The sequence below is a fragment of the Sphaerodactylus townsendi genome, linkage group LG11, assembly GCF_021028975.2.
Source record: "Sphaerodactylus townsendi isolate TG3544 linkage group LG11, MPM_Stown_v2.3, whole genome shotgun sequence".
NCBI lineage: Eukaryota > Metazoa > Chordata > Lepidosauria > Squamata > Sphaerodactylidae > Sphaerodactylus > Sphaerodactylus townsendi.
This window is the reverse complement of record NC_059435.1, coordinates 46,935,769-46,962,563: the sequence shown is the minus strand read 5'-3', so window position 1 is coordinate 46,962,563 and position 26,795 is coordinate 46,935,769. Positions and strand designations below refer to the sequence as shown.

General features: G+C 41.6%; 1 protein-coding gene across 1 annotated transcript in view; it reads right to left on the bottom strand.

The window, feature by feature from the left end:
- The window catches only part of THSD7A (thrombospondin type 1 domain containing 7A), a 324,043-nt gene extending 297,676 nt beyond the window's left edge, over window positions 1–26,367 (bottom strand). The window contains exon 1 of the mRNA XM_048510570.1: window positions 26,336–26,367. The gene's annotated coding sequence lies outside the window, so the exon portion shown is untranslated. The remainder of the gene's footprint in view (window positions 1–26,335) is intronic.
- Between the last annotated feature and the right edge of the window lie 428 nt (window positions 26,368–26,795).

Below are 26,795 nucleotides of genomic sequence, written 5' to 3'. Positions count from 1 at the left end.
TATTAGAGCTAAAGAATATTTGCAAGAGATTCATGAAGAGATATGTAAGGTTATCAGACAAAATTTTCCTCCCAAATTATATCTTTCAGGTTTAACACATAAGTTTAAGAATATTAAATCTGAAGAGCTATTTAATTATTTGTTTATGGTGGCTAGAATAATCTGGGCAAAGAGTTGCAAATTTCCAAATATACCTGAGATAAAAGTGAAAACAATGGAATTGTAAAAAATGGCTAAATTGGCGAAAATGGTTTTGGATAAACCTATGGATAATTTTTGAAAGAATGGAATCACTGGATTGAATATATTTATTTGTGATTTCGTAATAGAAAAGAGTATCAGATTTTTAAAGAAAAAAGGTAACATAGAATTAAAAATGGGAAAATCATTAGCTGGATATATGGTTTGTGAACTTGACTCATGATTAAAAAATGTAAGTAAAGATTTGGGTAAGGAAAACTATATTTTACTTTATAAAGTCACAGTAACAGAAAGATGGAAGTCATAAATTGAACAAGTTGAAACCAATGGTAATAAGTAGAATTGATTTTATTATCAAAAAATTTAGTTGAGCTAAAAGTATTATTGTTCCAGAATAAGGAATGAAATATGGTATTGTATTATTTTTCTGTATGAATTTAAATGTTTATTTTTTTAAAAAAGCAAAACAAATATTCAAATTGGATAGAGTAACGATTTAAAGAAAAACAAATATTCAAATTGGATAGTGTAATGATTTAAAATGTGTGTGTTTCTTTAGATGAGAAATAAGTTGCACAAGGAAAGGGGCATGAAAGGAGGAGCAGGTGAGGTGACTGATTGATATTTGAGAGACTGTGAGGGGTTTTGTACAGAGAGAGGGAGAGAGTCAATCTATGCTAAACTGAGAGTGAGAAGGGGCTAAAGTAAACACAGAACAGTATGTTAACAGCCTAGTGTTACATAAAGCACAAACCTGTCCAAAGAAATAGGTAGAAGACATTGGAAGGCTAGAAATGGAGTCAAAGTTAATATAGTCTCTGACAAAGAAGTGAGAGAGTGGATTGATGCAAAGTAAAAGTCACCTTAGCCAGAAGTTACTGCCTCAGATTGTTTTATTCTTTGTAAATTATTTCCTGCAACCTTTAAGGTAATGAAAATATATAAATAAAATTTTACTTTATGAAAATTTAACCTGGAACCCTACACTAGCAACTTCCTCAGGATAACATAGCCCTTCGAAACTGCTTTAGAGCTCAGACACGCTACTTTAAGAGAAATTAAAAAGGAGTTTGGAATTAAATTCCTGGTGCTATCATTTCTGTAGGCAAAGAAAGATATATACCTACAGAAGTAATAAATAAACAGTGTTTTGCGCATGAAATGCTATCTGCGCTGACCACTCTCTTCCTGCTTGCAAACAAACAAAAGTGGTCATCACAAATAGCAATTCATTTCTCCACACCAATGGTATTCACAGACTTCCACATAGTCTGTTTTGTGTCTTATTCTTATGCCATTTAATGAATAGCTCCAGGAAAGAGCAATAAAAACTCCAGAGGGAATTCAGCCACTAGCACTTTATTCTACAATGGCCTGGGGGAAATCTGAATGAATCAGGGGGGTAAACACCCCTGGATTTCTCTTTGATAAAATGCCAGTCATTACACCGCAGTTAAACTCTCTGTGGACTTGGACTACAATATATGTTTTACCAAATATATGGTAATTAATTCTAATGACATTTAAACCCCCTTCTCTCACTGTTTTTAGAACAACCATTCAACACAAATAAGCTAATAGAGTCTACTAGGTATGTCATGACTTGTTTCATAACATTTTCAAAAGACAGCGAGAGATTTATACCTCCCGAACAGCACACTACCGAATGAAGGTCAAGATGAGCTCTTTCAATCGCACTAAAGGCAATAATGATGACTTACTGACAACCAAATTAATCTAAAAATACACTGACCATAAAATATTGGTAATTATTGCCTACAGTGTTATGCGAAACCACATTGGCTAAATGAATATTAACCCCGTGGATCTTGAAAGAATGACATGTTTCCCCACTAGCTAACAAATGGAAATGTGGCCCAAGACACTCCAACAAGTTGTGAAAAGCCCCTGATTAGGTTAGTTTTATGTCTAATGTTAAAACTCACAGCATGAACTTCATCATATAACACTTAGAGCACTGGCTCAGTATTAAGATAGAATGTAAGATGCCTATTTCTTCCTCCCATATTCAAATCAGTCTTGAAATGAGAGAGGAATGATTTGTGATGTCAGCCCATTTCACATACTGCAACAATCAATACCATGGTTACCTAATGGAGGAGATGAGAATGCCATGGTTACCTGTCCTTCTAGACCTCCAGGATCACACAGTGAATCCTGGAATCTCATGGGATCCCAACTAACTTAACTGGCTCACAGCCATTATGAAGGGCTGTCATGAGCAGGTACAGTACCAGTGAAAATTTCTCCTGTCACAGAACACTAGTGACAGATAGTTGGGGGAAAGTAGCTTGTTTAGTTCAGTTGCTAGCAGCTTCCTTGCAGAAGCCAAGATTGGTTTTGATTTCTTTTCCCCTTAAATGAAAGGAAGGAAGGTGACAGAAATCACTATATATACAGTTATATGTCTTAGGATTATTTTTTTATTGTGAGCATTCTTTTTATGTCTTTTCCACATTGCGCTGCAGTCAATTAAATTCTGTGCCTAAGTTGCTCCAGATTTCTAGGGGATTTGTTTATTTACTAGCAGCAAAACCCATTGCGGGGGGAGATGCAACAGGCCCTAGCAAAGCGGGCTGGGGGCAAGCAAGCATTTTTTTTCCTGCAATAGGTTTTACTGGGGCTGTGGCAGCCTCCCCCTTCTCGCTGCAATGCTTCCCACTTATCTGGTCCTGAGTCTGTGGCTTCGGGTGGGGGGAGTGGGGGAAGGTGAGGTTTGGGGTGGGGGAGGATGGAAAAGAATTGCTTGGGATGGAGGCGGTGGGAAGGCGAGGCCTGGGGTGGGGGAGGTGGGAAGGTAAAGCTTGGGGTGGGGGTAGGGCGGGAAGGTGTGGCTTGGGGGGAGAGGGGAGGCAAGGTTTAGGGTGGGGGAAGGTGGAAAGGAGTGGCTTGGGTAGGAAGAGGGTAAAAAGTTGAGGCTTGGGGTAAGGTGCGCCTTGGGGTGAGAAAGGGTGGAAAGGAATGGATTGGGGTGTGGAAGGGTGAGAAGGTATGGCTTCAGGTAGGGGGAGGGTTGAAAGGTGAGGCTTGGAGTGGAGGACACACCAGAGAGTGTTCAAGGGCTTGGTGGAGCTGTGGGCACCCAGGCTGGGCTGTTGGTGGTGCAGGGAAAATTGGGAATGTGTTGGCAGGCTCCCCACCACTGCTCTGCTGACTGGACTGGGCTGTTGGGGATGGGGATGGGGATGGGGAACCAGGAGTGTTTTGGCAGGCCTGGTAGAGAAGGGGCCAAGGTACCGCTACTCCCCTGGCCAAGTTGGGCTGTTGGGGATGGAGGGGAACTGGGGTGGGGGTGTTGGTGAGTCCAGCAGAACTGAGTTTGATCGAGGGTCAGAGGAAGGTGAGTGGGAGGAGTGGATGAGTCCATCTCGCCAACTGGTAGAGGGTTCGTCGTCTCAACATTCTGTTACTTACTGAATTGTAAGTTAGAATTCATCCTGGATTCTATTTCTTTTTATCTTCCCTCCTCATTTCTACATGATGAATAGTCAAACAGGGGGGCTCAGGAAGTGTGTGGCTTGCCTCATCTATGGCTGTTCGGATCCATGTGACAAAAAAAAAGGCAAGCCTGGGGAAGTTTGGATTTTTCTTGTAAAGGAACACAAGGAGGGAAGAAAGCCAAGGTGTTCCCTTGTTGGAAGTTTATCATTTCTGTAGGCAAAGAAAGATTAAAAGGTGCCAATGTGGGGCCTTTCCCTTCACCTGTGGGACCAATATGACTGTATGCATCTTTGAATTATCAGAAGAACTGGACATTATTATACCTATCAAAACTTGGATCATGGCTGTCCTCATAACAGATGCCAGAATTTTGGAATTAAAGCAAGTCACGCTGTATTTAAGAATGCTGTTGTCAGAAAAAGGAAGTTTTCAACAGGAAGAAGATCTGATTGAGATATCCCCTTTCTCACTCCTATCTTCCTACCCCATTAACTCTCACCTGCTGCTGCCAACCTGGTTGGGGGGGGGGGCTACAATTTGGGCCAGGTTTGGGTTATCGTTGGCAAATTCTACTTATATAGAGAAAAAACACTCACTGATTAATAAAGCTAAAGTCAAATGTTTATTAGGGAACTATATTTCAGATGGGAAAGCTGAGAAACCTTTTAGCCCCCTTGCTGGTGAGGGAAGTGGGGAGGCAGACTTCCAAGAAGGAGGAAATTAGACCTAAGATTATAAGTCTAAGGACAGACAAGATGAGACACAAAAGGACGGAAGGGCTCTAACCTCACAGCCCTATCTAGCTGATCTCTTGCCCGCCCCTTGATGGGTATTCTTCAGCATACTAGACATTGTTACTTCCAACAACTATCACCCCTCTCCTATTTTAATCCCCTCCATGCCATTCCAGAGGAAAAGCATTAATGTTTGAGATTAATATGAACCAGACAATAATCACTGATTTCCTGTGCCAGAGCTTCAGAGTGAAGTAATGTAGGACGGCATCAGCTGTCATAGAATACATTGATTCCATACCTGACACAATTCCTTCTACTTTTTAAAACAGCAGGAAAGGTAGCAGTGGCAGCAATATAGTGGGAAAGCAATCAAAAATGGGGAAAAGCCATAAAGTTTTATCCTGAGAGTTATATAGTCAAATTTTATGCATGCATACTAGGACAAAAATCTTACTGTGTTCATCTGGGCATTCTCCCTGAGAGCAGGATTGCAGCCTTAGAGGAATTTGTGGTATCTGTTTTATTATTATCAGCCAAATATTTCAACTGTCTATTTCTCCCAGGTGTTACCTTTTAAAATTTCTTGAAACCATTTAACACACATCTGAACATTTTGTTCTCCTGCATCATTATATTTACATATTTGTAACTTTTAAAAAAAGCAGTAGCACCTGAAGAAAGGCAGCGCTGAAGGTCATTATGAAAACACTTCACAGTGCTGTCCCCCCCCCCCCCAATCCCACACTGAGCTAGAATCTATGGGAAGAAAAAGAAACATGGCATGTGAATTATTTCCTTTGCTGGAGGAAACCATCCCACAATTGACAATCTAATCTTCTTTGTTTCTGCCTAGGTTCATCAGGATTCTAGGAATTATGACTTGATTATTCAATAAAGTACTTTTATGTGCTTTTTCTATATTGCTTGTTCTCAGAATTTCTTGTTCATATCATTATTTTCCTTTGGGAACTCCATAATATTTTCATCCAGTAAATAAAAGATTCAGACTCTTTTAAAAAATACAGCAGGAAAAAAGCATATTATGGTTGAAGTAACCCCCTCTCTCCCACCCCAAAAAAAAAAATCCCTAACAAACCCTGTGTATATTTTTAAAAACCAGGAAGAGTCTAATCACACCTGCTGGCCCCACTAATATGACCCGATCTGTTAAATATATGTATACCCTGTTCCACATAAAGACCTAAATAAAACTGTAACTTCATCCGCCATCTCCTCCTGCCCTCACCCCTGCCAATGTGCTCCACGCCCCCCACTCATCGTCTAGTCAGGATCATACTGTGATGAGTAGGGGGTGTGGAGCATGTGCAGGGGTGGGAACAGGAGGAAATGGCAGATGAAGTTACAATTTTACTTGGGTCCTTATGTGGAACAAGGTATATAATACATTTGAATACTCTTAGGTTTCTCCATGAGATCTAGAGTGCGGGTTTTTGTGTTTGCTTTTGTGTTTGTACCCAGCCACAAAAAAGGGTCAAAATATTGCATCTGTAAGAACAAAGGGCTCACTGCAGACAGTCAGTAGAATGCATAGACATCACAGTAGGGGTCAGCAGATAGAAATCTGTTCCCTCATGTGCATGTATAGCGTATGCTTTTTTAACACCTGCCCAATGCTCCTGTTTACAAATGTTTGGTCTCAACTAACATTTCTACTAGTGGAAAGATGGAAACTTCTTCCACTATAAATCAAAATCCCATTCCCACAAAAATGCTGCTCCTGAGGGACAGGGCTCACCCAGGAACAATATGAAAGAGAAACTGGAAGTTTGCCACAGGAGGGAAGAAAGATTTTAAAACACTACTATTTATTTATACCTTGTTCTTCTCCCAAAACACAGCTCCAAAATGGCCCACAACATCTTTCTTCCCTCACCCATTTTATCCTCATAATACTAGCCAAATGAGGTAGGCAAGGCTGAAAAAGTATAACTGGCCCAAGATCATCTAGTGAGCTTCCGTGGCAGAGGGGAAATTGGAACCTGGGATCTGGTACATAGGGAAATTTTAGGAGAATCCAACTCACAGTATGATATGTGCGGAAAACTTAGAACTGGCGTGCCACACTTCAACTATGAAGTCACATTTGGCACTCTAGTCCATCTCCACAGCCAATAAGCATATACACACAGGTTTGCAAACTCCTCTCTGGAATTATTTATTTTCCTAACTTCCCTCAGAAAATAGCACAGCACCAAATCAGGGGATTATGTATGAGTACTCATTTATTTAACTGTAGGTTGTTAATAAAGAGCCAATATTACATTGTTCCCATATTATTTATCCACCTCTATCTTTCCAATACATTGGGAAAATCTATATATATAAAAAGCTAACATTGTTTTTGTTGATGATAGTATAACTCAGTAACTGCTGGGCCAATTCCTCTGAAAATTCCCAGCCACTATAGTCAGCCAGGTGAGTGTTTTTAGATGTTCACATACCTGAAATTTCACACCTGGCCCAGGTAAAACGTCTTTTTCCTGGCACTCCATGGTGAAGGACATGCAGCTGCCTGTGTGTAACTGTCACCCTTAGAATGTTCGTGCTGCTTAGAATGTTCACTCAGGTGGCCAAATATGAGCAGTGAAAACAGTACATAGGCAGTAACTCGAGTGGAAGTGAAACACATACACACACATACACACGTGGGAGAGGGAAGGGAGGGAGAGGGAGGGAGGGGTGGCATGCAAGGGAAGAGAGGGAGGGAGAGGAAAGGGAGGGAGGGGGAGGCATGCAAGGGAAGAGAAGTGAGAGGGGGGAGACAGTGAGGGGTGGCATGCAAGGGAGGGGAGGCAGGGGGTCCAGCATCTTGATATGACCCACCCACCCTAGCGGAGGAAAAGAAAAGGGAAGGAGGGGGAGGGGTGGAATGCAAGGGAAGAGAGTGAGAGGCGACATGCAAGGGACGGGAGGGGCCAGGCACTCTAGATTCCTGGAATACTGCGGTTACAGTTAAGAAAACCAGGCACGCATTACTCAGAAGTAAGCTCGGTACAGCAACCGTGACATACTTTGAATGGCTCCATCGCGCTCCTCAGAGGGTTCCTCAGAAGCGACACCCATCGCCACCAGCCAAACTTACTCCCAGGTAAAGGATCATGACCAGCCAGCCTAGATGTGTGGGAGGGGTGCCTTTCCATTCCCCTCCCCCAAGGAATGCAGGCACACACATCAATGACATCACACAGTATCAGGCTGCGTGTTTGCATGAGCACGTACTGCTGGCCTCTGAAATTGATTTGCTGCTACTGTTCCTTTCCCATTTCACCATAATAAGCCACAGCAACGCGTGGCCGGGCCCTGCTAGTAATAAAATTATATGTTAAATACTAAGAGGTCTAAAGGGTAATGAAAATAATGAATGCCTACAGGCAAAATACACCCTGTTTGATGCTGGAGCAGGCCTTCTCAATATGAGATCCATCAAGTTGAACACTGCTCACCAGCCCTATATGATGGGTTTGCTTAATCTTCTACTGTTTGCTTAGGATTACATAAAATTAAGTAGAGTTATCAACCACTGACCAATATATGGCTGAGGAGCCATCTTCATTTTAGAGAATCACAGGCCTGTAGTGGAGAATTCTGAGTCACTCTGGGGACTATTTGTCCATTTAATAAGCTCCATTAAAAAGCTATCCTTCATGGAACCATAACTCTTCTTCATAATGAACTTTTCAACAGAGAGCCATTTTGAAAAGCTCCGATTCAACAATAATGTGGAGAATTACAGAACTTAAAGTGATACCCAAGTTTGTGAATACAGACCATTTTACAAAACAAAGTCAGTTTTTGAAATTTGCAAACCTGTAAGCAGATTCAGGCAAAATAAACTGGGCAATATTGACTGGATACAAAGCCACACATGTAGTATTCTGACATGAATTGATTTGTTCTCTTGTTCTGTACATTTTTCTCATAATTCCAACCAGGTTAAAATACCATACACAACAGACAACATATATCAGATATGAAAAGAATATTACAAATATGTAAGGACATGGATACATGACTACCTTGTTTTTGAATGCACTGTGATTTTGAGTAGATAAGAAGAAATATATGTATGTGTGCCCTGAAGAACCAGAATGAGAAATCCACACCAAAGAGTTTATGTCATCAGCTTCTGAAGAGACAACTAGTAGCCTAAGAGAATTCTATTTTATTATTCTCTCTTATGTATCTTTTATTGTATGATTTAATGTTCAACTGTACATCACCTTGTGTCTTTACAGAAAGGAAGTATATTAAAGAACAAATAAACAAATAGGGGATTTTAGCTGGGTATAAGAAGTTCATTACTTAAGAACCATTCCCCAAGCTCCGAGATTCCTAATCCAAATCAGGCATGCACATGCCCAGGAGGTACAGATTCCCAGAACACACTTCTCAACCCAACCAGGCCACATACTAAGGAAAATTCAATACATTTATAATGGCATTTCATTAAATTATGGAATAAGATTAAAACTAAATCCTGAGGCATCTCGATTGCTCTGTAATGATACTGTTTTGGAAGATAAGCGCAGATTAGCTAGTCACAGGTACTGATTTGAAAAATAGCACAACACCAAATTTTCACTAAGCTCAGTTTTCAGTTGACTACTGTGGGTTTTACAGATTGTGTGGCCGAAGTATGGTAGGTTTTGCTCCTTCAGAACAACATCACAGTTATACTCCATCGCACAAAGTGGAGTGGAAGGAAGCCTGACTCCAGTTGGAGAATGGGTGGGGTATAAATTTAATAATATAATATGTACTATTATTAATAATATCATATTTAATACTATGTCATATTTAGTAATGCCATTAATATTATTAATCACTATTATTAATTACTATCTATATATATAAAAAGCTAACAGTGACTTAGTTACTCATGCCCTAACGCCGAAACAGCTGGACGGATCACCCCAAATTTTCACATGACGTCCCTCCCTGTTGCGGGCAGGTAATTGGACCTTCAAATTGCCAAAAGTCCATACCTGAGCCAGGTAAAATGTCTTTTTCCTGGCACACCAGGCCATGAAGCTGGCTTTGTTTAACTGTCATCTTTAGAACGTTTGTGCAGCATGTCTGTGGCCTGAGGGGTTGGTATGCCCTTAGAATGTTCGCGCAGATGGCCAGAGATGAGCAGTGAAAACAGTAAATAGGTAATACTGTTAGGTAGTACAAGTGGAAGTGAAACACATACACACTTTGCCGTGTGAGACGTCAGGTGGGGTTCCCCCCCTCACACGCAGGTAACTTTCACTCTCTGTGCCTCACCCACTGCTACCACACAACACAAATACTTTCATACACATCCAGCTCATCCTCAAACACCTCACTCTGCCCTCCCTCCAACATCCAACCACACCACTTACACCACTTCCTCACACATATTCGCCACTCACAGCCTCTCTTTGCTAAAGAGCCGCAACTGGAATTTACTGCCCTTTTTTTTCCTAATAAGAAAAATCCATGGGGTGGGGCGAACCAACACTACTGGCTCCTCACTTCTTTTGCACATGGTCTTTTGAAGCAAACCCAGGGAGCTGGCCTCGATCTGAGTGCCTCACCACCCTGCCTCTGCTGCCTGACTGGGATAGCCTGCTTGCCCCAGTTCTGCCTTACCCAAGCCAGGACTGTGCGTGTCAACCAGACTCATGGACAGCAGGATTTGAACTCTGGACAGTTCCGTTGTGGAATGGAAAGGGTTACCTTATACTAAAAAAAAAGACACCACCATATAACAATGTGAATTGAAAAGGGAAAGAGGGATTCCATTTGACCACCCAAAAAGGCTATGCTGCGGATCACTGGACCTGCATGGACATCTGTGTGGGTTGCGGACTGTGATGAGAAGGACAACTGCCACAGCAACGTGTGGTCGGGCCCCGCTAGTTATTAATAATAATAATAACATTTTTATTAAAGATACCAGCCATACATGTGGATGAAATGTTGGAGCAAAAACTACCAGACCATGGTCACATAGCAGGAAAAAAACACACCACAATTCTCAATGTGTTCCCATATTCCCAGTACCCATATGAATAAGCACAGTAATAGGCAAGCGACTTATTGAGCATTTACTGTAAACTTTTTTAAAAGGTTTCAAAAGACCTGAAATTGACCTTTGCCAAACAAATTAACAATCTACAGTACAAAGGAAAGTAGTCAGCAATTTGTCTGGCAACATTCAAGAAAAATTACCTCTTCATGGCATATGCTGTCTCATCAGAGAATGTTGTCAAATACTTCCTGATAACTTAAAGTAGAGGATCCCAGAAGCAGTGCAACCAAATATCCTCTGGGTCATCCACTACCTATCTCACACTAATAAAAAAACTGGATTCTGAATCATTAGTGGTACTGGCAAGGATTTTTAAAAATCCTATGTTTAGTAACACTGTTCAAGAAACCCAAATAATAGATTAGTCCCTTCAAACAATACTTGTCATATTATAGTCTTGTTGAAGAATCTTGACAGTTGGCAACAAGCCAGGACATCCGTTCACAAGCACCAGTACTCACACCATCACAGCCTAGTTGCAAAGGCATCTGCTTGAAGCAAGGGCAACATCTGGCTCTTGCCACCATTGCTCATAGCCTCTCAGGCAGTACCATGCATTCATCCCAAATGCAAGAACAGGACTATAGAGAGGGAAATAGTACTGGCAGCTCACAAACTTCCCTTGCTAACACAGCAGCAGGTCAGGTATATATAGCAGACATGCTTCTTCATCATGAACACAGGTGAGTGGTAACTTGCTTTTCAACAAAAAAATATGGAGCACAGGATTGCACATAATCCAGAACACTTTAAGGGAATTTGGGGAGAGGGGATTATTTTCTGTGTTCAAGAATAATTCCTAGAAAACTCCAGGTTTGCTGTTACTTCAGTAATCATTGAGAAACAGTCCAAGCCCTGAAAACAAGAATATTCATTTTAATCCACAGTAACTTGATAGTCAAGCCATTTTCCACATTAAGAGTTATTTCGCAATTCTGTGGACATTTCAGCCACTATCCCATACAATATAACTCCAAGGCTGTTTCCGCACAGGTGGAATACAGCTTCCCAGGGATGCTAAAAACAGCGTCCCTGGGGAGGGGTTCGCGGCTTAATCTTGCAACCCCAAAGGAGTACTGGCTGCCAAGTCCGAACCTCGCTCCTTCAGTGAGCTTCTTTTCGGAAACAGCTGGAAAGCTTCTAACCGCCAAGCCCGTAAGTGAACGGCAGCAGCTGGAAGGCTCCATTCCCCCCCTTTCTTCGAACGCTTGAATAAAGTTCTCCGACCTTCCAGCATATCGCCTATAGCCAGGGGACATAGCCCCCCGCCCCCCGCTAATTCCAGAGCTGTCGCGCAGGGCAGTGGGGCATGTCCCCTGGCCTGGGCGACACGCCGGAAGGTCGGAGGGACGGTAAGGCATTCGGGCCACTGTTAATACCTCTCCGCCAAGAGGCTATTTATCTTCCTCGCTTATACTGGGACCGCTTCAGCAAACGGTCCCGGGGGTGCATCGGTATCATATACACCGACGCACCCCCCAAGCGTGGCCATGCGGAAACAGCCCCTGCTTCCATAAACTGTCATGACATTGCAGGAAGAGCATACATAATGGTATTGTATATTCAATATATTAGAAAATGTGTAACAGGCAGCTGGCCCTTATTTATTTGAGATTCCCAAAAAACCTTGTAGGTTGAACTTAATTGCTCACAAAGCTCCAGTAGACCTAATTCCAGCTTTTGAAGAGAAAACTAGGGCTGATTTGACAGCAGAGTGCTAGACTTGGTAAGATGATGCCCATGCTGGTCATTTTAAAAAACAGTAATATTTTAAAACATCAACTTTAGATGCTGCCTGGTTTGTTTAATGAAAAACAATAGTGCTTGGCCTGCCTCACTTAAAACCTGCTAATCGTCTTGAGAAACAACAAAGAAATTAAAATCTGCTCCACAGAAAATTTTAAAATCTGCTCCACAGTATCCTTGACTGATACTTTTGAAACAGAATACTCCTGTTTAGGTAGCTACCCTGTCAGAAGTCTAAGACCGCTTCCACACATGCAGAATAATGCACTTTCAATCCATTTGCACAATTGTTTGCAAGTGGATTGTGCTGTTCCACACAGCTGCAAAGTGCATTGAAAATGGATTGAAAATGAATTATTCTGGGGCCTAACTGGTTTATTCCAGTCTTCTCTCCTTATCAGTCTGATCAAAAATCCCTACTATATTTGGTTTTTCGTTCATGAATCCACTGCACGAACTAACTAAACCATTTTAATGGAAACATGAAAAAAATAAAACATATACTTCAAAGTACTTGAAAACATTTTGAATACTTCTGCCCATGCATATTTTATTTATTCCCTGATTTTCTGTGCAACAGGAATACAGGGAAGCTTACAACACTGTTTTGTCCTCTCTATTTTATCTTCACAATGATCATTATGAGGTAGATTAATCTGAGAAAGAAAGTGTGATTACCCTAAAATCACCCAGCAAACTTCCAAGGCAGACTGGGAATTTTAACCCAGGTTTCCCCATTCTAACAGTCTAACCTGCAAATCTACTGTAATATTAGGTAGTACAATCTAATGCATGTTTACTGAGAATCTCCAACTGAATTCAATGGGATTAACTCCCAAACAAATGTGTATAAGATTGGATCCTCTGTTTAATTCTTAAGGTGCTAAAAGATGAAGTTCATTTTTAACCAACAATGTACTTATCTTTCTTCTACTGAAGAGGCAAAAAAAGTGTGTATATGTTAAAATTAACTATCCACGGCCAAAGTAGAAGTCCTTCAATCATCAAAAAATATTATCAGATTGTATCTTGTTAATTACCTAACTAATGATGTCATATTTCAAGGGAATATTTGTGAAAGGAAAGTAAGCAGAATTTGTGCCTAAGGGCAGAATGTAATAGACTTATAACAGAGATAGCAATAAAAAAGACTTACTGCAAGAATTGATTGAGTACCATAGCATGTATAATATGTTCCAGCAGGAAGACATTCACATTTTAATAATTTATAGTATATATAACTTACTAGTCCAGATAATGGGAACAACCGTAAAAGAACAAGACTGGAGCCAGCGTGTTGCACAGCAAAAGAACATAATTATCCAATAAATTGTACTTTGTGCATTTGTCTGCTCTGCTTGAATGTGTTCATAAAAAAACAGAACAATGTGCTAATTTTAATTTCCACATATTTCCCCTCTCTTATGAAAATAAGTACTTGTTTCAAGTACTTGTTTCAAGACTATTTTTGATACTAAAAGGCACAAGACTAATCTAACGTTTCATAAGTTTTCCATTCCATTTTTCTAATTGCTAGTGGTAACCTTAAAGAGTGATAATCCCCTTTCTAACAGGGACATTTGCATTGCTCTGGTGTTTCTTGGCAACAGAAGCTGATCGTAATAATATTGGTGTCTGCAGCACAAACTGTCTCCTTCATCCATCAATTTAAAGTGAGTTCTCAGAGTAGCTTCTATATCAGTTTGGAGAACAACAATGTCTCAAACTCCCACCTCCATTCCTAATATAATTTACCAGCAGAAAATAGGTCTCAGTATACATAAAAATTGAATTAAAGGTCTATTCACAAAATCAAGATCTATTAGGAGCTGGGGCCAGCTTTTAAGAGAACCCACTAAGTGCTGAGAACTAAAAGGCCTCCACCAGCACACCTTCTGCATGTAATTTATCTGAGTAACACTAAGGCAAGTCTGAGCCCCTGGTCTTGCGTGAACTCTGTGCTCCCTAGTTTAAACAACATTGAAAGTGATGCTGTTTCAGGGTAGATTCCCCACCCACCCCCCAAACAGCATCATTTTCAATGTTGATTGTTGTGGGTTTTCTGGGCTGAATGGCCGTGGTCTGGTAGATCTTGTTCCTAATGTTTCACCTGTATCTGTGGCTGGTATCTTCAGAAGTGTATCACAGAGAGAAGTCTGTTATACACTGTGTCCAGACTTCTCTTATAACAGACTTCTAACACACTATAACAGACTTATAACAGACCCTCAAAAGGGTAGACCCATCTACTATTAGCTCCCATTGGAAACAATAGGGGATGGGGGTACCCCTTTTGGGGGTCCATAACTTTAGACCCCCCTGAACCAAACTTCACCAAACGTGGCTGGTATCATCAGGAGTGTCACCTGACAATAGCCAGAAATTTTGGTGCTGCTAGCCTAAAAACTGTGCCCCCTGCTGGCAGACAAAATAAAAACACTAAAAATACCGCAAAAAATTAGAAATCAGCCCAAATTTTTCTGCACCCCCAATGGTGGGCGTTCGGGACATTTGTCCCTGGATTTCCCCATTGTAGTTATGCCTCTGCACCCCCTGGAATACTGTGTCCAGGTCTAGGCACCACAATTCAAGGAGAATACTGATATAACAGCTCACTACAACAGCTAAAAAGATGTGTACTTTAGATCAATCCCTCATGGTATTATAATCTGTCCCAAGATTTACTGATGAAAAGTTTTTGGATTGTGCTAAAGGAGCAGATGATACTTCCTACTTTCCTTGGAACTGTGTCCTTATCTAAATTTGATGCTTTTCTCCCTTTTTCTCCCTTCTTGGTTTGGTAGAAAAGCATGAGCAACTAAGTGCACCAGACCCAAGCAAGGAAATGGAAGGGTTTGCACCTTTTATATGGAGTTTCTGTCACTACAAAATTACTAATATATGCCTTAACATGTTCTTCATTTATCTTGAAATGTACAATTGCAGCTAGACAAAGATAGAAAAGATGGTTGTGCATCTGACAAGGGACTGTGAAACAGCAATACTGCTCTTCCTCATCTTCATTAAATTCCACTGTACAAAATCAATACCTAATGGCTTCTAGTGCCACAATGCAACACATTAAAACAAAATGCCATCTATTTCAAAGAAAGTTAATGAGAACAGAACACATTGAAGTTTTTTCTGTAGCTCATTATCTACAGACCTTCAAACATCACTGGAAGTTCTCAGACAGGCAAATCAAAGCTTTTCAGAAACATGACTTGGGAGATGATACTTAAACCCAACCTTTCATCATAGAGATTCAAAAATATATTCTTTAAAAGAAGAAAATTAGAAGCATTAAATTTTGATAGGGATACAATTGGGGGGGGGGGATATTGAAGAGCCAGTACTTCTACAAAAGGTTGTGCCAGTCTTCACCAACTGTCCCCCCAGGATTTGAAAGAGCCATCATAAAAGGTGCTGGTACTCAGTACCCATGGATATACTTAAAAGGGGGGAAAGCTTTGGGGGTACATACTGACATACTAAAAATATATTTCAATTTCAAAATACCAGGAAAATGCACTCTAAATGTATATGCTTCATACCAAACATTAGCTAGATTCTTGTCTTCCATCAACAGTTGTCACCATATGTGAAACAAATTTTTTCCAAGAAATGTCCCCGCAGTTCCAGAGGATTTTTTTTAAAACCACAATTACTTTAGAACAAACCCATCCTGAAAGATATGGGTGTTTAACTTATATCAGGTTCCCTAAAAGGAGAACTAAAGTAACTGTTGAATTTAACATGCTAAACAGTTTTAAACTGATTTTTGATGTTTTTACTTGGGCTATAATTAATATCTATATGTTCAGTAGTCACATGCACTGAAGTGTAATCTGTAGTTCCACTGAATAACTTTTGGGATTCCAGATTTACAAATGAACATTCAGTACAACCTCATTTATTGAAATGACACAAATTGTGTACAAACAGTCCAGGTAAACAGTAGTTTCTCCTCCAGGACACACTCTTTAACATGTCAAAGGGGGGCTCATGTGTGTCACTGATGCTAAGAACAATATCTGAAGGAGGCTAGACTCTGTCAAGAGACTGACCTCAGACACAGATGAGTCACCAGACAAGCAGCCCCAAAAGGGAGTGTGGTAGAGTGTGGTCAAGGGTGTACAATGACGCAGAACTGCCTCTAAAGAGGCAACTGGTGGTGAGGGCGACAAGGGAGAAGGAGAAACTCCTTTCTCTCCCAGGAAAGCCTATAGAGCAGTGGTGGTGTGCCCTCTCTGTGGGCACGTGCAAACAGAGTGCCCCACACACACATCTAGGCTGGCCTGGGCTGCTGGGCTCGATTATTAGCATTAAACCTAAGACCTAGTGTAGGTAAGCAGTGTAGGTAACCCTGTTAAGCACTGTTAAACCCCACTGATTTTCATGCGAAGAACTAAAGTGTGATCCTTTACCTGGGAGTAAGCTCAGTTGCTGGCAATGGGGCTTGTTTCTGAGTAAACCCTCCTAGGGTTGTGATTCACCCATTGGAAGAGTTGCATGGTTGCTCCAAAGCAAAGCCATAGACTACCACCAAGCTTACTCCTGAGTAATACACACCTTGGAGCCAACAGTTTTTTTCTAAACTAAAATCTCAGTATTCAGGTTAAATTGTTGTGTTGGCACTTTGCGATAAATAAGTGGGTTTTGGGTTGCAATTTGAGCACTCGTTTTCCAAAAGGTTCACTATCACTGCTATAGAGGGATATGACTTATGCTGCTACTTTGGCATCCAACTGAAGTTGGCTCTGTCCCAGTACACCCCTCCTCCAGGGCAGCACAGCCTTCTGTGGCACAGAAACAACAGTGGGGGGGGGGGGACTTTTCGGTTCCAGTACCATGGCTCCCCACTGCGAAGGTAAGTTTATGCAGCAGCAGCCATGCCACTTTGCGCAGCTTCGGTGGCACTGGCACCAAGGCAATCCTTCCAATGCTGCTTCAGCACACACACACACCCTTTGATTACACAGTAATATGAATCCAGCCCCTTCAGGGATCAACAGTTGCATCAGCAGAAGAGAAAGAACAGACAGTTCTATTAGTGATGGTGTGGAGGAATCCCTGAAAGTATCCAGCAGCAATGGTAGAAAGTGACACTGGTGGAGGACCTTTCGTAGACAACGGCAGTGCTGCTTTTGCTAACCCTAGTTAGTAGCATGTAGAAGACGATGATAAACCACTGATAAACCAAATGATAAATCAACTCTTACCTCGAAAATTCTATGATGAGACAACCCAAAAATGAAAAAAGGTATAGTGCTGGAAGATGCAACCCACACTTAGAAATAACAGACAGCAAACAAACAGGTTTGTCAGACTGCAAAGCACTTCAATTACTTTATTAACGCAATAATGGGCAATATTTCCAGTAGTGAGGGCAATCCTACAAACTGCCAATTTGCTTATTTAATTACCATCAGCAGTTTGAATAAATACAGTTTGTATGAACCATCAATACTGCCAAGTAAGAGAAAGAGCACAATGGCACAACTATTTTTGTGATACATTTGTTCTACAGTTCTTCCCATCATATGGAAAACCTTGACTTCACCTTTTAAAGGGGAGTTTAGAAGTGAGAATTAGATTCCAAAGAACTGTAAGTCCAAGGAACTTCAGATTTGTATTTCTGGCAGAGCAGCCTCCCATGCAAAGCTGCGACCCGCTTTTGAAACTTAAACGAGTAGCATTTGCAATAATAACCAGCTGTTCAAATGCAACTCCATAAATTCCACAGGACAAGCACACAGCCATATGCTGCTTGAATTTGTCACAAATCATTTATTGAAAACCCAAGATGCTTGGCTCCTACGAAATTCTTTCCATTAACTACAAGTTATGTGGAGCTTCTTCCTAAAAAGTCCTTTCCACCAACTGCAACAAGTTCTATGGAACTTTTTAACTTCACCCATGTGCAGACCTGATTTTCTGTTTTTAATATTCTAATGTTTAAATCAAGATTAATAACAGAGGAATACTTCAAAACTGACTGCAGTGCATACAAAGCAGCAATATGAAGGGCTGTTACACTGATGGTTTAAAACAGTTCTACTTGGGTTCCCTGCATCCTGGATGCCACTCTAGCACTCAGTGAATGGTGTGTTTCAGCAAGACACTAAGATTGCAACACATTACACGATAAGCGTGGAGGCAAAATAGGTTGGGCTACTTTGAGGATTTCCCCCAGGAAATAAGCCAGGCTTGCATGTATTTACGCTCCCTGATGAAGCTATTTTTGCAAAATTGTGTACACAGTTGGAGTGATTGTTTGTACAAATATGTTACTCAACAGTGTTTAAGTCTGTTATGGTCTGTACTTATAATTAATTAATTAGTTAGTTAGTTAGTTAGTTAGTTAGTTAGTTAGTTAGTTAGTTAGTTAGTTAATAAAATACTTGAGTTTGTACTTTTACACTGTAAGAGGGTATTATCCCAATTGTAAAAGCACTGTAACCTACACTTTAAAATTATATGAGCTTCCATCTCTAATTTCAACTAGTGCATTACAGGGAACTTGTTCCCCAATTAAGATATAACTTGATTTTGTCTTCCTCCTACTCTATGTGGAGTTCTCATTAGTTGAAATTTATTTTCAGTATGGTGTATTACACACAGCCTGTTTTACTGCGAGCCATCTTAGGTTTATAGATGAAGCCCAGTGGGGCATTTGCAACATTACATTAAATTTGTTATTGAGGTCTTTCTGACTACAACTTAATTTTGACCATGCTGACAGTACTTTATCATTTACTTGAGTTCCCTGCAGCCCAGAGGTGTATGGGGGGAAAATGGTGCCCGGAAACAACTCCTTCTCCGAACGCCCCCCCCCCCGAGCCCCATCCCCCCATGCTCCCTGCAGCTTGGCTTCTGCCCTCCTCAGTGCCTGGGGAGAGCAGGAGTTGGGCTCCAGGGACGTGCTTTTAAAAGTACTGTCAGGGGATGGTGCTCGGGGTGGGGCCTAGGCTGGTACTCCCCTGTTGCAGCCTGAATGGAACCTCTTCCCTGGGGTCTCCCATTCAATACTAATGAGGGCTGACCCTGCTTTCCTTCCAAGATCTGACAAGTCTGGACAAGCCTGAACCACCAGGTCTGGGTCACTATCCAAGTGGGGGGAGGGTCACCCGAGCATTATTTCAGGGGGCATTTCAAGCTGCAGACGGAGCAGGTAGGTAAAGAAGTCATACTTCCATGGGTGGAAAATTTCCATGGGTGGAAAACATGGGTGGAAATGGTAGGAGGGATCCAAGCTACTGTCAACAATTGTTGGAAAACACAAGGTAAGTAATGGATGGGTTTTTTTCAGTCCAGATTGATAAATTGTACTTCCAATTTGGCTTTTAAAAGCCAAAGAAGAAAAATCAGGCTGACATTCTACATAAAGCACCCATTATTGTTTGTCTTAACCCATTTCTTGAAATTATGCCTTATCTAATATAATTGAATGTTTTAATTTGCATCAGTAGCTAAGGGACCATTTCCATAACCTTATCTGAATGTCACAGGTTTACTGATAATATAATGCTCCTTTATGAAACACATTTTAAGGAGCTGAAGGAGGTCAGGGCATGATGACTGCTGGGGAACACAACTGCAACTCTATTAATGGATTGGGCAGCAGTTTCCTGTAAAAACATTTTATTTCTGACTACCTACAACATATGTCAGATTAATATTTGGGATATGAAATATGTGTATATAATAAATATGCATCACCCATGAAGAATATTCTCAGGTCTCGATTACAACACAATACTAATAAGGCAAAGAGCCTCTGGACCCAAATGACCAGAATAACTATCATCTGATAGTCAGTGTAACATTCCTGGGTAAAGTGCTCATATGTGTGGTAGTTGCAAACCTCAGTCTCTTTCACAAGAAACAAATTACCAAAACCTATTTCAATCCCGATTCAAACTTGAGTTTGGGATGGAAGCAGACTTGGTTATCTTGATGGACAAATCTTTGCCAAGATAATGATAAGAGGAACACATTTCTGTTCATTCTCTATGGCTTTCAATACCATTGTCCATGGTGATTGGGTTGGGAGTCAAGGAAACCACATTATGGTGGTTCTACTCCTACCTGTCTGACCATTTGTACAAGGTGATAATGAGGAATGCTGCTTATCATCCTGACATTTATACAGGGTGCCAACTTGTCCTCCTTGTTTGACATCTGCATGAAACCCACTGGGAGAGACTATGCAGGTATTACCAAAATGCAGACAGTACCCAGCTGCATTTCTTCTGAAGAACAGAGTTTGGTGGTTCTGTGGAAGCCTTTAACAAACACTTGGCAAAGGTAGTGGAACGGGTGACAACAAATAAAGTGAAGTTCAGCTCTAACAAGACTGAGATTTTATAAAGCTACTCAATACATGTGGAATTATCCTGTCCTGGAGGGGGACCGCACTCCACCTGAACGAGCAAGTTCACCGCTGGAGGGGAGCGGTTAGATCCTGGCCACAGCTCTAAGTTCAGGTCACTTCTACAACATGTAATACTTTTCCACTGCTTTGGCTGAAATATGGTCTTGCCTTGAAAACCATGAGTTAGCCCTGCTGAATCATACCCTGATTATATCCAAGCTAATTACTATAATGTACTGAACATGGGGCTGCCTTTGAAGACTGCCTGGAAACTTTAGGTGGTCCAAAATGCAGCAGCCAGATTGCTGCAAGGGTTGGATATATGAATCACATCTTCCTTGTGCTGAAGCAATTTTGTACCCTTTTTATATTTTAATGCTACGGCCTGTCCACGGTTTGTAAATAATCTTATGCTCCGGATTTGTTCTACCAGCTGAGATGGGGGGTGTCTTGAATTTTTTGAATTTGATTAAACTTAACCATATTATTTGTTTTATTTATTTGGAACATTTTAATGGCACCTTTCTTGCAAATCAAGGTCCACAAGGTGGCAGACATTTAAAAAATCAAAACATTGAAATAATTAAAATATGATTAAAATATAGCATTCAATTGATCTTGTTAGCCACCCATAGCAAGAGTTCAGAGAGACAGGGTAGAAATATTTGCATGGGCTGATTTAAACTGTGCTGTAGCCCATGTCAAGCAACCATGTGCGCTCAGGAGTCATGCTCACAGAACACCCACTCAGGCCATCGGTCTCTGTCTTGCTAGATTATGCTTAAATCAGGCCTCACATAGCCCAGCTGAAGCACAGGGGAGACACTTATAACCCATTAATTCTGACAAAGCAGAGCAGTCGCGTCTAACTTCACTGAGCTATTTAAACATCTAGATGTTTACCTACTTCCGCTTTTAATTAATAGGATCACATTTTGAATCAATCAAACCCTTTCTTCCGTACTATCATTGTTTTAAACATTAGACCTGATGGATACATTGCCTTTAATATTTCATCTCATTTACAAATTTACTGACCCTCAAAGTCCAGTATTGATCCAAACAAAGCTTGGATCAATACTAATCTGTGTGATAAATTAGTCTTTACACTGACCTCAGCAAAAATCACTACACACATATGAGCAAAACACCACAACATATATTTAATTAGAGACAACTAAATGTTTGAGATTCTCCCTCCAACAATTAAATATAAAATGGCCATTTATTATCTTAAAACCAAAATGTAAATCTAATTCCCATAATAGACCAATCTCTATAATGATTTTTGAAGTTACTCTGACCTCATCTCTATTATTTTAAGGCATACATACTTCCCACCACATTACAGCTACTGAGAAAAATCACACATTATATTTCAATCAAGTTCTTAAAGTCCACAAGGATCAATGTTGGAGAGGGGGGAAGTTTCCATTTTCCTCTGTGGAAGTACAATTTAAAGATTAGAAATAAGGATGATCCTGTGGGATTGGAGAAACCAATGTCTAAAAATTGTATTTGATATCAAAGAATATGGGTAGGCTGACCAGACGTCCCGCTTTTGGCGGGACAGTCCCGCCTTAAAACAACTTGTCCCGCAGGTTTTTTCACGTGTCCCGGTTTTTGGAAGGCTGCCGCACTGTCTTCTGGGACGCAAGGCAGTGCGGCAGCCTCCCGCGCACAGCCGCAGGAGCGCACTGCCTTTTGGGGTGCTCCCGTTTCCTCCTGTCGGAAACAGGAGAAGCGCCCCAGGAAGGCAGCGCGCTCCTGCGACAAATGCTTGTCTTGGGCCTCGCGACACTATCTGTAACTACCATCTAGTCCCAGTTCACAAAGGTGACCATCTGGTCACCTTAAATATGGGGTTTGTAAGAACCAGAGATTTGGAAAATCAAAATGGGGTTTTTTGTGTATAGAGACCAGCACATCAGCAGTCAGGTACTGATCATGCAGGCAGAGGAAAGATAATATCTATAAGGTAGATGGTCACTAAGGGCCAAAGACGTGACAGAAGACATATATTTTATACCCTTGTTTGTCAGAACTAGCTATATGAGATGCCTACGTGAAATAGACAAAGCAATAAAGAAACTGAATGTTAGAATAGAAAGGAATTTGATTAGTTAATTGAAAATGTGTGGAAGTACAATTCAAAGATTAGAAATAAGGATGATGCAAACTCACAAATGACAATGCATCTGCAAATTAAACTAGCCAGGAAGAACTAATTTCAATCATTATTCCAAAGATGCATTCAGAATACTGGGTAAGCCCAAGTCAGGTCAGTTTGGATTTTGAATCTAACCTACTCTAAAAGTGGTCTGAAGGAAACCTATGCTTGCTAATATCTCCAACACCTACTTTGGGTATCACATGCATGACATATTTTAGAACAGCACTTGAATGGGTGCACAGCTTCCAAAAAGGCCACCATGCACTGCATGCTTATTATGAATATCAACAACAATCTAAAACCCAACTTATTTCTAAGCAAACATGCATAGATGTCAAGCCATATAGCTACAGCCCTACACACACACATACTTGTAAGCAAACATCATTTAGTTTTAACAGTCTAGGACCAATGTATCTGTGGGACTGCCTCTCTCAATATGTTCCCCAGAGAGAATTGCACTCTGCTAATAACAACTTGCTGGTGATCCCTAGCCCAAAAAGTGTCCAGCTGCTCTCAACGAGGGTCAGGGTTTTTTGGGGCCCTGGCTCCAATATGGTGGAACCCTCTATCAAATGAAACAAGGGCCCTGCAAGGTTTAATCTCAGTTCTACAGGGCCTGCAAGACAGAGCTGTTCTCTAGGCCTACAATTGAGATCAGCAACTGGGTTTGTGTCCATCTAGACTAGCCTCCTTTCCAACTCCTTCCCCCTTCTTTCCTTCCCTTTCTGTCTATTATACTTGGGGCTGTATGTTGTTTTGGATTGAGGGAGTATTGTCTTGCTCTGCCCTTGATGTAAGTGCCTTAAGTTTTTTAAAAAAAATTATATGTATTGTACATATTGGGTGTATATATTAGATGCATTATGTATGCATACATTTTGTTGTATTTATTATATGTTGCAAGCCACTCTGTGCTGTGGAGGGGAACAGCAGGGTGATAAATTGAAGAAATCATCATCATCATCATCATCATCATCATCATCATCAGTCAATCTTACGTATGAGTAAATATGCACAGGATCATATTCAAGCTGATAGAAACCACATTTTTAGTAACTCATTATTATTTTCTTAATTCAATCAATTTTACTATTATTTCCAGACTAGGCTAAATTGTGCCAATGCCTACTTTTTTATTAAGCAATTACAATCAAATGTGAAAAAATAACCTGTAAGTCATTAACAGATGCATATTCCATAACGTAACAGAAGACAGGGCAACTTTATCACATCTTTGGAAGTGATGAAAACTCATTCCATTTATACAGATGTGGTAGAGAAGTTTGAAAAAAATGTGATTATGGCCTCTGTTAAATTATCACCTGCAGCACAAACCATAAGAACCAATTATTTCATGCATAGCAATTGTGTTCTTCTGATTTAGCTACACCGATAAAACTAATTCAGTCAGCTGAAAATATAAGCAAAACAATATCAACCAAAAACTAAGTCTGTTATACAACCATTCTACTTAGGCAGAGAAACACAGGGGTTTGTTATGATACACTGAGGGAGCAATCCTAAACTGCTCTACTTGGCAGTAAGCCCTATTTAATTTAATGGGGTTTCACTCCCAGAAAAACGTTTTTAGGATTACAATCAAAGCAAGGTGACAGTGGAAAGTATTTCCAAGATGCTGAGTAAAAGTTCTTGTCTGAAAGGTTAAAATGACTGCCACTACCTAATTCTCCAGGGCAAATGGCACGTAACAGCTGGCAAGTGCAAAATACATGTATCACCTAACGGCCAGCGACATTCAAGCGATACCCTGAAGTAAAGCTGGGTACTCTGTATTGACTTTGCTAGACAATTGCAGGATCCTTGCCTTGAGCAGATATGCTGCAAAACAGAGATCAGACACACTGACAAGCCAAGCGTACACAGCCTGAGCGAAGATGACTCATGCAAGCAAGTCAAATGTTAATTCAGATTGACATATATCTTTTCAGAGGAAGTACAAGCACTCATGTGTAAGTTTTAAATTTAATTTGGGACGCAAAATTTAAGGAACGTATCCAGTTTTTCAAAACCAAACGGAAGACCGGTGGCACCTCAAATAAAAACTAACAGTATGAGATTACAATAGTCAAGAGCTCAGCCTCGTGAGCTTCAACAGAGAGTTACTTCAAATCTCATTAATATTGTGATGCCCCACCATTATTGTAGAAGTATTCTTTCCTTTCTCATTCTGTTTAAAGATATATGTTTTCTTTCCTCTCCTAAGACGTTTGCACTTTTAACAGCTGCTGAAATTCAACTGGCATACAGTACCATTCTAAGCAGAGTTACACCTGTAAGTCCTCTTAAACTGATGGGCTTAGAATGGTATAACTGTGTTTAGGAGGCTGCTGTATCATTTTATCTATGAGATGGGAGAAGTGTACCTGTTGGATGTATGCCTGTCAGGGAGCTATCCAGGGCATGCAGGCACAGGCAGGGAATAAAAGCAACCAGCCTTTGAATTCTGTCTTCTCTACTGTAGCTTTTCCGTGATTGCATTTTATGAAACTTCAAACACACTACAAACTGCGTAGAGCCCAGCTGTAAAGGAAACTGACTGCATGGAAGTTATCATCCAGGCCACAACGTTTAAAATAAGGAAAGCCCAACTTCCCCAAGAGATATAAGTCAGGATCAACTACAAACCTGCCTTCTTCCTGACCAGTTTAATGTATACAATCCAGCACCCCATTTAAGGCCACTGTGTCCCACAAACAAAGGGGATGGAAGAAGAGAAAGTAAATTTCACATCCTGTACTACAAATCAAAAGGGGCTCTTAATTTAGCTGAAGGTAAACAGTTCGGTCCATACTGTTTCAGAAGTCACGTTGAACTCCAGGGCACTTATTCCTGGGGCTAGACTTTCATTGCCGTCGAAATCCCCATTCACACTTATAGGAGACCATCACGAAGCCAGAAAGGGACCATTTCCACAAAAAAGCGCCTCAGGATCCCGCAGGGAAGCCCAAGCCACCATCACTGGGGTGGGGCAGGGGCAGAGAGGACTTGCAGTGCCATTGAAGAAGAATTACAACGTTTCTCGCCGGGAAGTGACCGACTTCAATGGACTTATTTAGATCTAAATAGGCTTTGCCTCTGGGTCACCCAGGAGGTGACAAACAGCTTCTGCAGCAGAGGGTAGGAATTGTCAATCCGCGCCACCTCGGAGAGGAAGAACTCTGCGAGAGGCGATTCAAGCACTTCAGCCGCGCCACAAAAGGTGGCTCGACAGGGGCCCCCAGAGAGGCTAAGGCCAGTCACCTCCTGTGTTGTTTGCCTTCTCCTAGCAACTGACATACTGTGGCTCGAATCCACACTCTCGGTCCCTGCCTTTATTTGCCGGGCAGGTGAAGAGCCGGGCGCTGCGAGCTCACGAGCGTCCAGGACAACGCATGCCCGCGTGTAAGGGACTTGCCCAAGGCCACGGTTGGCCCTGAAGCCCCGCCTACCCCTCCCGCATCGCCCTTGCTTGGCTCGACCGGCAGCTGCCCCTTTCCTCCCCTCTCCCCCACCCCCTCCGGCCGCCACTCTTTCAATCGCGCAGTTGCTAAACTCACGTCCGCTCTTTGCCTTCCTGGTCTCGCCCACCGGCTTCCTCAGCCTCCCGGGCCGCCCGACTGCCTTCTCGGCCAGCAATTCCCTCTCCAATCACGCGCCGCCTGCCTCGTTTTCCCCGGGAGCCGCGCGCGCTCTGCAGCCGCAATGCAGCTCCCCGCCGGGCGCCACCTCGCTCTCTACGACCTGCCCGCCGGAGGCTACAGCTTCTTTTTGCAAGGGGGGACGGCGGGTGGGCAGCGGGATTTGGTCGCCCTCGCGGCTGAAGGTTCAGGAAGCCGGTTGCCCTGTCCCAATAAGCAGGGCGCTGCTGCCTTCCCTTTCTCTCCTTTGGATTTTGGGGGTGGGGGGGGACTCCGTCCGTCAAAATGTTGGAGAATATTCCAGCCCCTCTGCAGAGATCCCTCGTAAAGCGCAAGCGAGGGGAGCTGGAGATTAGTGCGGCGAAGTTGTGTCCCACGT